Here is a 12,176-nt window from a genome sequence, read left to right on the forward strand (position 1 = left end):
ACATACAGACTAACCGACTAAATAAGGTAGAGAGTAGATATTCATTTCTCAGGAAAATCTTCCCTAGAAAAAATCTATCGTCTATCTAATTTAGCATTTGATAAATAAAATTTTTACATTTTAAATTAAATGCCTCGCAGGGTATTTCCGACAGACTGACGAAATAAGTAAATCACATATTGGATGCTCAAAGGTATAGAGTATATTCTCAAAAATTAAAGCCGTCTATCTTTAATAGCAGATGAAGAATTATGTTTTACCCTCAGACGGACATTATAATTATAGAGGTGCTTCGCATTAAAAAATATATTTAATAATAATTAAGCAAGGACAGCCAAAGTAAGGTTTAGGGTGCTTTCCCATTTAAACCTTACTTAAAGCTTAACAAGGATGACATCATTTATAAGTCCTTAGTAAAGCTGAAAAACATGGAAAGGTTTACAATAGAATTTATAAAATATCTTTGATAGTAGATGCATATCAAAGCATTCCAACAGACGGACGGACAAAGTAAGTTTTATACTGGATGATCATCAGCATGATGATGTTTTTTTAATTCCAGCCATTTATCTTTAATAACTGAAGAGAAATTCACGTTTACTCCTTTACGGTTTCTTACAGACAGACAGACATTTCAATTAGAGTACAAAGAAACATATGATAACATCTATAAACTTTGTGAAGTTAATAAAAATCTAATAAGATAGAAAATGTGGTTAAAACATTAGATGTCAATAGAAATATATACAGTAAACTTTAAACATACATCTCTAAAACCATAAAAATCTAATTACTAAAACTTTAGCATAATGGACGGACTGACTGAAAAAGTTAATTGAATATATGATGCTTTTTAGTCAGCGAAATCCTCACAGACAAATTTGCTTTCTATTTTTATTTTAAAGTAAAACATAATTCTGATTGTGTACCAGACAGACATACAAAGTTCATGTAAGATTTTCCGCTAAAATATTTTTTAGTAGGGGAGCTACTTATAATTTGAAATATCCCTCTGTTTTTTTCTAATAACTCGGACCCTAAGGCGGCCTAAGGCCGCTTCGTGACTTGTACATCTATACTTGATGCATTTATATTTGAAATGATATAACTTGAAGAGATTCTGATGGGGCAGTTCTTGTATATAATATGCAATGGTTAGATCTTAATGGTCTTAATCGTTTTACTTTTTATTATAGATTAGCTTATTAAAATTCAGGGCCTATATTATATGCTCGAAAGCAAAGAAATCTTTATTTATTTGGTTATGTATTAGATAGATTCCTCCCGCCCCCACACATAAAATTGTACCCAAAAAGTTAGACCGTCCTTGCTCATTACAAAATGATTTCTTTTTTTAAATGAAAAAAGAGGACAGTTCTAGTATATGGAACCATTCCACTGTAGGCTAGAATTGAATCAAGACAAAAGTAAGTGCCGAGCCCTGGGACCTATGTATGGTGAAAATAGACATGAAACCATGATGATTCCAGTTAAAACCAAAATATTTTAGCGGGGGCTTTTTGAGAAAATTAGATTTGAAAATTTCAAATTCAATTTTCACCCCCTAGGAGTTGCCGCATAATCATGACAAGAAAAGCATGAACAACTTTGCTTTTATAAAATCTTTCATAAAACCTCTCTATATATGATTTATTTGGGGCTGAATTTTCGTGACCTTTGCAAAGCAAGTGATAAAAATGGCCATTAATTAACTCCCTCCAGGGGTGGTTTTATGAAGAATTTTATAAAAGCAAAGTTGTTCAAAATTTAAAATAAATAATATTTGCTTTTCTTGTCATGATTATGCGGCAACTCCTAGGGGGTGAAAATTGAATTTGAAATTTTCAAATCTAATTTTCTCAAAAAGCCCCCGCTGAAATATTTTTGTTTTACCTCGAATCATCATGGTTTTATGTCTATTTTCACCATACATAGGTCCCAGGGCTCTGCACTTACTTTTGTCTTGATACAATTCTAGCCCACCATGATTGTAAAGTATTCATATTTTAAGCGAATATGGAATAATGCAGGGAGTAAGGGAGGGGACAATGGATCGAATATTCAATTTTTAGGAGTCTCAGACTTTGGGGACTGGCTTAAAGGGAATGTGCAAGAATTTAGCAGTTTCTGACTGAGTTTGGGGACTTGCGCATGAAATGCCGCTACTCGTTATGTATTTTTAAATATTGCAGACGGGGAGAAGGGATAAGGGAAGTGGGGGGAAGGGAAATAAACATTCGTTGTGTTAGTTTGGAATGTTGCAGACGGGGAGAAGGGAGAAGGGAGAAGGGAGGTGGGGGTAAGGGGCAAGGGAAATAAACAGATTAAAAAGGGGCAGTCATATTCTTGCTAGCAGCTGGCCGGGTCCAATAATCTTTTAATATAAAAATCTCACCAAAAAACCTCAATATATTTCATCAAAAACAAGTTGTGATTTCACTTTACATGACGCTATGGAAATCTATTATTCAATTCACAATCCCTTTATAATTTCCTACAAATTTTATTGGATTAAACTGGATTTCATGCCCTTTCTTTGATATCTCTTATATTGAATTAATTGCCCATTGTCCCCTCCCTTACTCCCTGGGAATAATGGGATATGCCAATAAGATACAAATTAGTACTCAACTGGTCATTGTAAACTAGAGATTTGCTAGGGTGGTTCAAACCTTATTCCCTTTTTTGAAGATCATTATATGTGCTTTCTGTTGTTCAATCTTAATTTTTTATTCCATATTATTTTTTTTATTACCCATCCCTGCATCCATGATTCGTATTAATACACTTGGAGATAGCCTGATATCTAGTTGCCGAAAGTGTACGCAGTTTCCTGGGTGTTTCCTCATCCTCGCTCAATATTTACTACTAGCTACAAATCTTCAAACTTCCCTTAAAAAAATCAAAATTTGAATGTGTAAACGATTTATACAATATACATTATAAATTTGAATTTTTTAAATTTTGATTTTTTTTTTTTGAAGTTTGAAGCTTTTTTAGCTAGTAGTAAATATTGAGCTAGGATGAGGAAACACTCAGGAAACTGCGTACACATTCGGCAACTAGATATCAGGCTATCCACTTGGAATATCATCAATTTTGCTCCCCTACTTTTGAGGTATTCAATTACTACCGTATTTTGTCTTATTCGTAAAGTGATAAACAAAATTATCCTTCTTTAAATTAAAGTTTTTAGTAGAAAACATTTGACACTAATAGACTGAACTAACATTCGAGGTTTGAAAAGAGTCCCCAAAGTTTAAAAAAAGGGTGTTTATTTAACTTTGGGTACCGGTGAATTTAAAGTCCAATATCCCAGGGAGGAAGGGGGTATTTGGCTGTTTAGTCCCCAAAGTCTTTTAATAATGTTTTCTTATTTGTTGGATAAACAACCTTGGGGACTTTTATTGAATTTTGATTGTGTGGTTCATTTACATGAGTGATGAAACGTTTCAACCACTGATTCTAATCTATAGAAGGAGTAAATTTGTGTATCATCATTGGGGATGTACATCCATTTATCGGTAATTGTCTTATCCCTTTAATCCCTGCCAATATCCCCTTCCTTTCCTGTATGATATTGCGGAAAGGATGAAACACCTTCCTTCACACAGTTCTTTCATCTTGAGAGATTTGATGGGAAATCAATATTACATCTGACCTGGGGTATTATTCACCATACCCGCACACATACGGGTATTATTCACCTTACCCACACACACACACACATACCAGGGAGGAAGGGGATATTTGATGGGAAATCAATATTACATCTGACCTGGGGTATTATTCACCATACCCCCACACATACATACCCACACACACACACACACACATACCAGGGAGGAAGGGGATATTTGATGAGAAATCAATATTACATCTGACCTGGGGTATTATTCACCATACCCCCACACATACATACACAAACATACCAGGGAGGAAGGGGATATTTGATGGGAAATCAATATTACATCTGACCTGGGGTATTATTCACCATACCCACACACACACACACACACATACCAGGGAGGAAGGGGATATTTGATGAGAAATCAATATTACATCTGACCTGGGGTATTATTCACCATACCCCCACACATACATACACAAACATACCAGGGAGGAAGGGGATATTTGATGGGAAATCAATATTACATCTGACCTGGGGTATTATTCACCATACCCACACACACACACACACATACCAGGGAGGAAGGGGATATTTGATGGGAAATCAATATTACATCTGACCTGGGGTATTATTCACCATACCCGCACACACACACACACACACACACATACCAGGGAGGAAGTGGATATTTGATGAGAAATCAATATTACATCTGACCTGGGGTATTATTCACCATACCCGCACACACACACACACACACACATACCAGGGAGGAAGGGGATATTTGATGGGAAATCAATATTACATCTGACCTGGGGTATTATTCACCATACCCGCACACACACACACACACACACATACCAGGGAGGAAGGGGATATTTGATGGGAAATCAATATTATATCTGACCTGGGGTATTATTCACCATACCCGCACACACACACACACACACACATACCAGGGAGGAAGAGGATATTTGATGAGAAATCAATATTATATCTGACCTGGAGTATTATTCACCATACCCGCACACACACACACACATACCAGGGAGGAAGGGAATATTTGATGGGAAATCAATATTATATCTGACCTGGGGTATTATTCACCATACCCGCACACACACACACACACATACCAGGGAGGAAGGGGATATTTGATGGGAAATCAATATTACATCTGACCTGGGGTATTATTCACCATACCCCTACACACTCACACACACACACATACCAGGGAGGAAGGGGATATTTGATGAGAAATCAATATTACATCTGACCTGGGGTATTATTCAACATACCCACACACTCACACACAAGGGAGGTAGGGGATATTGTAGTGTAAATTAAACTGGTCCCCAAAGTTTTACAACCATTTTACTTTATTAGTTAGTTCAAAAATTTTGGATACTTTCATAGGATTTTCTTTGCTTGTAGTTTGAACAAATAGTGTACAAATTATCTAACCAAATCTAATTCAAAGGTTAATTTTGATTAGAATCATTGGGGATATGTAATAACTTATCGTCCAATGTCTTATCCCTTAAGTTCCCTGCCAACACACATTATCTTACATTGTTTTTCATACACCTTAAAACATAGCAATGTTAACGAAATTTTTTTTCTTCATTCTTAAAGTAATAAGGTTTTATGTTTGTCAATTAAAATCACTTAACCTAGTAAGATCTCCATTTTATGTAACCTTCACATAGGTCCAAAAAGGGTTTTAGCATCTACATGTTTATGAAATTCAAGTCTTGGGATCTGGTTTTTAGACTATTTTGCTGCACTCCTTTCTATAGATGATAGTGACGCAGCCGTTAGTATCTTATAATTAAATGTATTTTAGAAAATTAATTAGAAATACAATACAGTATGATTTTGGCAGGGAAATACACTAAAATTGGATTAAAAGTTAAACTGCTTATAATAATACTAGCGGCTGGGCCCCTAGCATCTAGCGGGCTCTAATTGTATTCGAATGGGTAGACATGGGACATAAAAATAGCGTAAAACCATCCCAAATCTAACATTAAAATAGCCTAAAAACATCCCATGTCCCATGTGAAACTTCCCTGTAAAGGGGAACTCAATCAGTTCAGCAGTTGTTGAAATCATCAGCTTCAGACAAAAAACCTTAGTACTTTATATAATAGGATTTATGATGACAATTATGATAAGTTGTAAGTACGGACAGACAATTTACTTTGTAACTTTGCTACTAACAACTACTATGTACAAATCAAATTAGCATTTTTATCTCTTCGCATTTTAATAGCTTTTTCCTAATGTTATTTCAACCCTTATTTCCAATCAGTTTTATTATAATTATTATGGGTTTGGTTTTATAGGTTGCTTCTAGGGATTTAGGATATGTTGATTGGTTAAAATTATATTATCGGCATTTTGGTGGGGTATTAAAGTTCTGCTCTTAAGGGTTTGGAGGTTATCCCAAAAGACTTCTATGAGAAACGCCATTTGGAACCACAATTGTTTTTAATTATTTTTTTTTTGAGGGGGGAGGGCATAGGCCCCATTGGTATTGAATCCGCTTCCCCTCCCAAAAAGCACTTTCTTGATTACCCCCCGGTGTACTTTATTTTCAATATTCTTGATTATGATAATTCCTTTAACTCTGAAAGTATGGGTATAATATACCCACTGTGCTTTATACAGGGATCTAAAGGGATAAGACAATGGACAATAAATTAATGCACATTTTCAAGTATATTCCGCAAATGAGGACAAACTAAAATTTGTAGAAAAAATATATTGTTTGAAAAGATTTGACACTTCTGGTTTAAACCAAACATGGTTTATGCAGAGTCCCAAAGTTTTTTAAATTTTAAAAGTCCAAATATCCCCCTCCATCCCTAAAAAGTACCCACTGTGCTTAACATCATTAGAATATGGGTTAATTCAGGGAATAAGGTATGTACCACATAAACAAATTTAGTTCAACTATGGATTATTCAAAATGTTTGTAATGCTTAAAAAATATTGCTTTTCCACAATAGATTATAATTCTTTTTTACTTATATAAATTAACCCATTTTTTAGTAAAACATTTTTATATTTCAGTTAATTTCTATTAGATTAAGCATCTTTTAAGGGATAAGGGATAAAGGATACTGGCAAACTTTAATTTATCGGGTATAGTCCTTTTCACGACATCCCTCCATAAGGAGCGATTCTTCGTATTTTTAAAATGGCTTTTTATAGGTTATTTTAGGTTAGGTTAGGTTATATTGTGTTAGGTGATTGCCCCACAGGGTTAGGTAATTGGCCCCGCAGGGTTAGAGCCCCCCGCAGGGGCTAGAAATAGGAGAAAAGCTACTGTGAAAAATACGAAGAATCGCTCCTTATGGAGGGATGTCGTGAAAAGGACTATACCCAATTTATCTTTTATCTCATTCAATCATTTAAAGCCATTTTCTTAATTTTTTCTTCTCAATTTCCAGTTCCCATCAATTTCACCCCACAACCAAATTAACCCAGACTCTACCCAAACAAAAAATTTTTTTTTTACACTTTAGAATGGAGAAAAATGTTCAATCAAAGTCTCTGGTTTATCTCAAACAACTGTATTTATTCTACGTACTGAAATATACTGAATAGGCCAAATAAACAATAAAATACTGGTCCTAAAAGTTGAATCAATATTTGGTCTTAGAATATCTTTTGAGGCCTGAGAAAAACCTATATGTACGAATTATTTATTGTATAAAATCAGACCCTGGATTAACCCCCATCATGTATGTTGTTGTATGTAATCAACTTTGCTTTTATGAGTTCTGGTGCTGTAATAAAAATAACTACATATACAATATACATGCAAAAGAAATAATTACACCATTCAAATTATGATGTAATTATTCCTAGAGAGAAAGAGAGAGAACATTACACTAGTCCCAAAAGTTTTTTAATAACGATTTTTAATCGTTTGGCTTAACAACTTTTGGGACTTTTATTAAATTTTTATTGGTTGGTTGTTTAGTTAAGTGTTCAAATATTTCAACAACTAACTGTAAACTACAAGAGGGTAATTTTGTGTATCATAAATGTGGATGTACATCAATTTATCAGCCATTGTCTTATCCCTTGAGATTCCTGAGTTATTCCTGTCTTCGAAATTTACATTTACATAACAACACATATATCCGAAAGTAAGAATTATAAAAAATGTACCCATATTGGCGTTTTCACACAAAGTATAGATTATGGGTAGACCTGCAGGGTTAGGGCAACCCAGGCACAGGCCCAGAAAGGTGAGGCCCCCCCTACAGGTGTTAGGCATAAGAAGAAAAATAACTATACTCCTCCACTTATTTTAAATTTGTTTTTAAAACAAGGAGGGGGAGCACAATAACGATTGGAGTGATTTTTAAAACTGTTATATAATCATAATCGATTCTAAGTCTTACCTAAATTAAATGTTGTTTCCATGCAATGTGAACTAGTGTACAAAATTGTCCTTGTTTTCTGATAAATCTTTTATACCCAGGATAAGAATATTGTATTCCATTTTATGAAACATGTAGACATCAGATCAAACTTTTCCCTCAAATTTTTAACAGACCATGAAAATAAAATTTGAAGCAGGGTCACCTGCCGCATATTTTTGGTCAGAATTAAAGTACGGCTGCGGATTAGGGATCTCAATGGATAAGATAATGGCCGATAAATTGACGTGCTTCCCAAATGTTATTACACAAAATTACTCCTTATTTAGATTACCATTTGTAGTTTAAACGTTTGGACACTCAACTTAATGAACCAACCCTTAAAAATCCATAAAGTTGTTAATCCAACGAAAAAGAAAATGCTTTGGGAAATTGTGCATAAACATCTCAATGTCCCTCCCTCCCTGGCTGCGGATGAAAAAAGGTTCGAATCTTGGTCTAAATCTCAATTGCGCGATATAAATAGTGAGTTTATGGTGAATGCCTAGGCTCAAAAAAGGCGCTAACCACACAGTGTAATCAATGGATTGTTTTTTTGGACCAACCAAAAAGTTCTGGATCTATTTATCAACCGTACCCATGTAGGTTCCAGGACAAACGCAGGAGTCTCAAACGTCGGAGTGGACAAACGCAGGAGTGTTAAAATATTAATTTTATTAAGTATTTCTATACAGATAAGGTTAGGTTAAGATATGAATGAACAAATAAGCCCCCCGCAGGCATTAAAAAACCTATAAGATGATCTAAAATAGGTTAGGTTAGGTTAAGTGTCCACTCCGACGTTTGGGACTCCTGCGTTTGTCGTAGGACCCCCATGTATATTAATCCGGTATATTCCAATTAAAGGATTATGCGGTTAAATATTCATGCAGTTTTTAGCTGCCACCACCAGTAAAAAATGCGTCTGGCGAGTCCTGATCTTAAATAAGATTCTTGTTTCCCTTTTAAAATATCTTAATATCTTACTTTACATCCAGGGATCTTGAGGGATAAGGCAATGGATATTAAATTATTGTACATTTCCGATCATGATAAACGAAATTATTTCTTCTGTTCTATTGATTATTGGTTGAAAAGTTTGGTCACTGTCAGATTAAACCGACCTATTGAGATTAAATAAAAGTACCCAAAGTTTTTAAGCCAATGAATAAAATAACTTTTGGGGCCAGTATGATTTGAAGTTTAATGTCCCCTCCCATCCATGGTGAAAATATCTAAATATCTTACATGTACAGTACACGTCAAATCCCACCCTATCTCTTTAGCTAGAGCATAGCAACTATATATAAATCATTGGGTATGTCTACCTGTCCTTTTCTTTCGTCTGCCTGTTTCTTTGTCTGAAACGCTATAAAGCAAACAAGACTTTAGAAGATAAATTTCAATTTGCAGACACCTTTATGTATATATGACGGACAGACGAATGAGCGTTATAAGTCCGTTGTTGTCTGGCAGCTACGCTACTAAAAATCCCTTGTTCTACCCTTCTTATCCATGTAGGTAGAGAAAACTCGGCTGTAAATTATACCGGTTCAAAAACTTTCATTAACACAAGCTCTTATTCGTTGGCTTAACACTTTGAGGTCTTTTACTTATTTTCGATGGGTTGTACAAGTATCAAAATTTTCCATCAATAATGTAAATACAAAAGGGATTATTTCATTATTAAATTTTTCTGGTTGTACATCAATATATATCTCCATTGTATTATCCCTTTAAATCCCTTATACATATGAAATGTCTGAATTCATATAATATTTATAAATTCTGTACCTGCAACAGTAAGAAAACCATATTTACACATTTTAAATGTTGGTGTAAAGACCTATTCAAAGAAGGAGACTTAAGGGATAAGACAATAAATGATAAACTGATGCACATCACTACTTATGATAAGCAAGATTACCCTTTTCTATGCATAAAATTATTGGTTGAAAAGTTTGGATACTACTAGTTTCGAACCAACAAATCAAAATTCAATAAAAGTACCCAAAGTTTTGAGCCACCATATAAGAACATGGTTTTAGATACTATTGTATATAATTTCTAGTTGTATTCTAGTCACACTGATATATATTATTTCTAGTTGTATTGTAGCCACACTTTTATATATTATTTCTAGTTTTCTTATAGCCACACTGTAAAATATTATTTCTAGTTTTTTTTTGTAATCACACTTTTACACATTTTTTCTATCTGTGTTGTAGCAACGCTTAAGTATACTATTTTTAGTATTCTTATAGCCACACTCTTATATATTATTATTTAGCCACAATGAAACTGTATTGTAGCCAAACTATAAAACATTATTTCTAGCTATAATATAGCCACACCAGGTCTAGACATCTAATAGACATGATAAAATCAGGAACTTTACCTTATTTACAAATTTAAATACTCCAGGTACTGTTTATTTCCAGTTGTATTGTAGCCACTCTATAAAACATTATTTCTAGCTATAATATAGCCACACCAGGTCTAGACATCTAATAGACATGACAAGATCAGAAACTTTACCTTATTTACAATTTTAAATATACTTAAAGTATTCTTTAGAAAACTTACAAATTTTATAAACACTTTTTTTCAATGTTTAATAAAATTTCAGAATAATTTTTTGTCATCTTTGTGCTATATGCCCGTCTTTGGTCTTCATTTTTTAAGTTCATTTTTAAATCATTGATATTAACAAAAGTTTGAGTTAAACATTTATTTCTATGAATTAGTTACAAATAGAACATTTAATTATTTACAAGAATTTTAATATAAGATTCGAAAATTATAATATCTACAATAAATGTTTAGTAGTGCAGCAACTCTATAATTCTATCCAGTCCTCCTTCTGTTCTTCTTGCGTGTCTTCACCTTATTTCTTGCATCTGGGCTAGAGTCTGCGTAGGTGATGCACATCAACATCTGCACGATTACAATCTGAAATAAATATTGCATTTTATTACTACTACAACAGCGCCCGTAGAGGCATCTATGAGCATCTGAGGTTGTGGGGGTGAAGTTGACCTTCCCCTTCCCTTTGATTTTAAAATAATAAAAATAAATGTTTTTAAGGGGGTGATTTTTCTTGGGAGGGTGTTGGTACCCTCCCCCAAAATAATGATAAACCTAAAAGAAACTATTTTGTAAAGCTTAGAGCCCTATCGGTTCAGAGATCCTTTGTTACGCACAGACAGACAAACACACACACAGACATCCTGTTACTTTTATATAAGGATAACAAAATCTAAAAAATCTATAGGTCCGTTCATCCGTCCTTAATTCTAATAGAATTGCTACGCTTTCTAAATTGTACCTGACTGTTACAGAAATCAACATGCAATATTTGCAATCCATTGGACAATTATAACATTCATAAATTAATGATAAGATACATACATTATGGTAAGACAGACGGAAGAACCGACCATAAATATAGAAAAGCTTCACTTTTTGAAATTTAACAATTAATAATATAAAAGTAATTACCGCAAAGAAAATATATGAAAGTCTAAGCCTCATACTGGTCCTTCGTGTATTCTCAACCAAACGTAATGTTATACTGATTAAGAAAATGAAATAAATATTAAATATTAATTTTGTACTATATTTAAGCTGACCATTTTATCTTATATTTTACCTTAAATATAAGCTCCGCCTTATTTTCTCAGGAAAACTACCTAACTTAATCCCATTGTAAACTCCTCCCACATTTTGAAATAAGATTCTAAGGCTAGGCAACTAGAGCACCATATGCTCCTTTTATACATATTTCATTCACTAAATATATAAGTCAGTATTTTTTTCTCAAGCCAGCGGTTATATTTCTTCCATTTTGCCAAGCCGCCGTTTATTTCAAGTTGCAGCAAGCACTGAAATCCCTTCTTCCTTATCTAAAATAAAATGAAAATAAAGGAATGGAGTAGTTTTTTCCATTTACCTAACCCCTAGTGGTGGTGCTAACCCTGCGGGGTTACAACTCTGTACCCCATATAACCTAAACAAGCCTAACCCCCCCCCCCTTGCGCAAAAAAACCTGCCGCCGATGCAACTTTGTACTGTACAATTTTTTTATTAGGAATTTTCCTTTAACC

At 33.9% G+C, this 12,176-nt stretch overlaps 1 long non-coding RNA gene across 1 annotated transcript; it reads right to left on the minus strand.

Annotated features, from left to right (window-relative positions):
* Window positions 1-10,786: 10,786 nt before the first annotated feature.
* LOC145323382 (uncharacterized) lies at window positions 10,787-11,658 on the minus strand. The gene is made up of 2 exons (XR_013880939.1): window positions 11,572-11,658; window positions 10,787-11,022 (listed from the first exon to the last, which is right to left on the minus strand). It is a non-coding gene; the product is annotated as an uncharacterized LOC145323382 (long non-coding RNA).
* Window positions 11,659-12,176: the final 518 nt, after the last annotated feature.

This window comes from Acartia tonsa, chromosome 6, assembly GCF_053477335.1.
Source record: "Acartia tonsa isolate MP-2025a chromosome 6, ASM5347733v1, whole genome shotgun sequence".
Lineage (NCBI taxonomy): Eukaryota > Metazoa > Arthropoda > Copepoda > Calanoida > Acartiidae > Acartia > Acartia tonsa.